Below are 5,077 nucleotides of genomic sequence, written 5' to 3' on the forward strand. Positions count from 1 at the left end.
GCTTTATATAGCGCGACCCTGGATCCCGCCCATCCACTTCCGTTCCGTGTTTAAAGGGCCAGCGCAGGTCCCGCCCCCCTCCAGGTCCCTGTCTTCTACGGTCCTTCTATTTGTAGACTTCGAGTTCCCTGACCAAGTTTGCTGCTCCGCTGGCTAGAGGCCACCGATGGACCTCTGCCTGCCGGCCCGGGACCCTAGGGAAAGAATATGTTTCCCTGGGAAGATGCCGTAGTGTTTCTAGGACTCCAACTCCCAGCAGTCTACGCGGCCCGGGCGGGTTCCGGAAGTAGGGGGCGCCAGGCTTGCTGGGAGTTGAAGTCTTTTTTTGCATCCCGAGCCTTTACCAGACGCTTCTTTTGACTACGAGGTGTAGCTGAAACGGCTCCGAGGCCTGAGCCGTCTCCTGGCTTTGCTTCCTCCATGCTGGTTCCGGATAGAGGTGTCGGCACCGACCCTAGGAGCTGTCCGCTAGGCTGCAGGGAAAGGAGGGGGAGGAGGAGCAGAACGGCTTCGGCCTCAGCAACGGGTGACGTAAAAGGACGCCTTTCGCCTATTGGTTGAAGCTGCTCCCGCGGCTCTCCATTCAAAGCGCCGCGGCCTCCTCCTCACGTGGGCTCCCTTTGGTCCCGCCCCAAACCACGTCCTCAGCCTATAGCCGTTCGGGCCGCTAAAACCCTCTGGTCCCTTTAACTCCGCCGCGCCTCCTCCTCGAGTTCATTCATTCCCTCTTCTTCTCCTGCGTTTGTGCTGGCTGCGCCCCCGGGCCGGGGGAGGGCGTGGAACGGGGGCTCCCAGGCTGCTATGAGCCCGTCTCCGGCCTTGGAGGAAAGCTTCCCGAGGAATGGGCGCTGCTGTGGAAAGCGCCCGGAACCGGGGTCCGAACGCCCGAAGCCGAGGCGAAGTTGGGGAGCCGCTCTGCGGCCTCCCCTCCGCAGACTTGGGGGCTCAAGGAAGCCCCCCGGACCTTCGGTGGTCCTCCTTTCCGGTGCCCACCCGCCGTAGTCACCTTCCCCTCCCCTCCATGACCTTGGCCGGCGAGCTTCCCCTTGCGGGGCGGCAGCTGCAGCGGGCACCACGTCCTCCCCCTCTCAGCCCAGACCGCCCCTGCCCGCTCAGCCCCGGTCCTCCCAGGCCGCCGACACCGCCCTGGTCTCGCTGTTTGCCAGTGGCCGGCATCCCGACCCCGCCCGTGACCAGGCTCATTCTGATTTCCCGGGTCCTTGTCTCGAGGCCGCTCACTCCCCCTGCAGCCTTCCACCCCACTCTGCCTCCGGTCTTCCTGCTTCCGTCGCTGGCGCGAGGGACAGCCTCGAGGCCAAGGAACACCCCAGGCCTCTCCGGAGCCGCCCGCAAACCGCCGGCCCAGCCACAGTTGTTCCAAGCCCAGCGGAGGCCCCAGCAGCGCGCCTCCTTTCCTCTCGGCCGGCAGAAAACCCGTCTTCTCTGGAAAAGTAGGGCGCAGTGAAGGATGGGCGCCACCACCCCCTCCCTTTCTTCCTCCAGTGCCTCAGCATCGCTCGCCATCCTCGGCCTCTGCTCCTTTGCCGTAACCTTTCCTTCCCGCACGCGGCCCATCCCGGCCCTTGTGGTCCTTCCACCCATTCCGTCCCTCCTTACTGATTGAGGCAGCGTCCCCGAGCCTCACTCCCCTGGAGCTAAGAGCTGTTAGGGAAGCGGGGAAAGGACAACGGGCCCCGTATCCCGGAGCCTTGTGTGCTGGGAAGCTGAGACCGGGAGATTCAGGCTAGTCCGAGTGGGAAGAGAGTACTCAGCCCCAGGCTGGGGAGGGGAGGTCAGCCCTCTGCGGGCCCTTCCCCTCGGGACTGGTCCCTGCCCGGAATCAGGAACGGAGTCCCAGCGTGAAAACAGATCTCCGGCCAGCCTGGAAAGGCAAATCAGATTAAGACAAGTCCAGCTGGAGAGAGGATCAGTTAACGACTTCAGGATGTGAAAAGGATTCTCAAGCATTTTTGATTACACAATCCTATCAATAAGAGATATTTGAGTATATCACCCCAAATATGTAGAAGAGATGATTGTTAGAAAAAAAGGGTGTGCCATGCATATAACTTGTAAATAAAATGCTATTAAACATTTTTTAAAAAGAAAGAAAAGTTACCCATGCATATATTTTGAAAATAAAAAGCTTTAATAAAAAAAATCTTTGCTACAAGGCATGCTCTCGGGGAGAAGGGTGGCAGAGGGCTACTGGGGAAAAATCTAAACAATCCAAGAAAAAAAGATATCGATAAAATTATATTTTAAAAAGAAATGAGTATGATAAGAAAAAAAATAGAAAAAGAGCTATGTTGTAAGTTTTTTTTTTAATACTCATTATTTTATGAATCATGTTGGGAGAGGAAAATCAGAAAAAGGGGAAAACTATGGGAGACATTTAAAACAAAAAATAAGTGAACATATCTTTTGATTTACATTCAGTCTCCTTAGATCTTTTTCTGTAAGTCTATTGGGATTGCTTCAGATCACTGAAACTCAAAGAAGAACCAAGCTTTTCACAGATGATCATTGCATGTTCTTGCTATTATTGTGTACAATATATTCCTGGTTCTGCTTGTTTCGATCAGCGTCAGGTCATGTAAATCTTTCCAGGACTTTCTGTATTCAGCTTGTTCATTTTTTAATAGAACAATAATATTCCATTACCTTACTGATTTCAGAAAGGCCTTCAGAAAGAATGATTCAGAGACTTACACTGATACTGAGTGAAGTGAGTAGAACCAAGAGAACATTGTATACAGCAACAAGATCATGTGATCAATTCTGATGGACTTGGCTCTCTTCAACAATGAATGGATTAGGACCAATTCCCACAGACTTGTGACAGAGGGAGCCATCTGCAGGTAGAGAGGGAATTGGGACTGAGTGTGGATGACAACATAGTATTTTCACTCTGTTGTTGGCTTGTTTTATTTTTTTCCCTTTTTCATCTGATTTTTCTAGTGCAGCATGATAAGTTTGCACTTATTTAATCTGTATTGGTTGGATTGCTGGATTTCTAGGAGAGGGGATGGAGGGAAGAGAGAAGAAAAATTTGGAACACAAGGTTTTGTAAAGTTGAATGTTGAAAACTGTATTTTGAAGAATAAAAAGCTATTATTTAAAAAGAGAGTTGGGCTCTGGTCCTGCACTGCCCCCCCCACCCCTTTTTGGGCTGGGCCTCTGTGTTACTGCTGGCTTTCACTAGGCTTCAAGATTTAGCAGCTTGCTTTCTCTGAGGGTGGGCTTCCCATCTGGCTTGTACTGGGATTGGGGAGTCCCTGTTGGTCTCCCCTGAGTAGGGGGCTTAGCTGACAGCCTGCTCCAGAGGTCTCCCTGCTGGTAGGGCCCAGGGGCAGGGCGGCAGTACTGGTCTGCCAAGGAGTCAAGGTCACTTCCCTGTGTGGTGGTAGAGCAGAGAACTGCTTACCTGACTAAGAAGCGTCTGGCTTACTGTTAGGGTGGGCCTTGCAGGATTGGCCCAGGCTTGGAACTTTGCTGCAGATCCCTCGTGAGGCTGGCTGCTGCTGTGCTCCCCCTCAACTTCCAATGAGAGAGACCTTTTCCATCATGCTGGTACACTGCAGCTCTGCTCTTAGATTCAATTCTGAGACACTTTCCTAGTTGGTACAGGGGAATTTGGGAGGCTACAGAGAATTCCTTCCTCACTCTGCCATCTTGGCACCAGAAGAAATTGATTTTTTTCAACCCCCATCTGCCAAATATGTTTTTGTTAAAATTCAGATTATAAATTGTTTTATTGTTTTTTAATCCTCTCCTCACTCTCTGACAAGAAAGGGAGAAAAAACAAATAAATAAAAACCTTGGAACTAATATGTATAGTCTAGTACAATAAATTTCCATAGCAGCATGTCCCAAAAAAAAATCCACGCAACAAAAAATTGTCTCACTTTGAATCCATCACTTCTCTGTCAGGAGGTGGGTAGTATGTTTCATCATGAGTCTACTGGAATTGTGAGGGGTCCTTGGGTTGATCCATTTTTCTATCCCTCTCTACAAAGAAGGAATATTCTCAGTAGCAATGATGGAGATTTAATGCAAATTCTTTCTGCTCCTCAGTCCCTCTTTCCTTTTGGTCATCAAAATCCCAGGTTTTCCTTCTTTCCTTTCTTCTTTTATTCTTTCTTTCCCTTATTCCTATCTTCCTTCTTTCTTTCCTCCCCTTTTTAATCTCCCCTTAATTTTAAATTTATTTGGTTTAGGAAAAATACCTCCTTTAATCTATTTTCTTCTTTCTTTCTTTTTCTTCACCTCTTTCCCCTCCTGTTATCCTTTTGAGTGAAATGTATGCCTGTACCTAAAAATGTAGGGAAGAGTATTCTTCCCACCTTTTCAAATAAAAGTGAGGTTCTTTCTCTTCTCATCCCTTTCCATTCTAATTTTTTTTTCTTTGTCAAGAAAGCCTGTTGATCCTTTGTTCTTTTTTTTTTTTTTCTTTAATAGCCTTTTATTTACAGGATATATGCATAGGTAACTTTACAGCATTAACAATTGCCAAACCTCTTGTTCCAATTTTTCACCTCTTACCCCCCCACCCCCTCCCCCAGATGGCAGGATGACCAGTAGATGTTAAATATATTAAAATATAAATTAGATACACAATAAGTATCATGACCAAAACGTTATTTTGCTGTACAAAAAGAATCAGACTCTGAAATATTGTACAATTAGCTTGTGAAGGAAATCAAAAATGCAGGTGGGCATAAATATAGGGATTGAGGAATTCAATGTAATGGTTTTAGTCATCTCCCAGAGTTCTTTCTCTGGGCGTAGCTGGTTCGGTTCATTACTGCTCCATTAGAAATGATTTGGTTGATCTCGTTGCTGAGGATGGCCAGGTCCATCAGAACTGGTCATCATATAGTATTGTTGTTGAAGTATATAATGATCTCCTGGTCCTGCTCATTTCACTCAGCATCAGTTCGTGTAAGTCTCTCAGGCCTTTCTGAAATCATCCTGTTGGTCATTTCTTACAGAACAGTAATATTCCATAATATTCATATACCACAATTTATTCAGCCATTCTCCAACTGATGGACATCCATTCAGTTTCAGTTTC

The sequence above is a fragment of the Sarcophilus harrisii genome, chromosome 4, assembly GCF_902635505.1.
Source record: "Sarcophilus harrisii chromosome 4, mSarHar1.11, whole genome shotgun sequence".
NCBI lineage: Eukaryota > Metazoa > Chordata > Mammalia > Dasyuromorphia > Dasyuridae > Sarcophilus > Sarcophilus harrisii.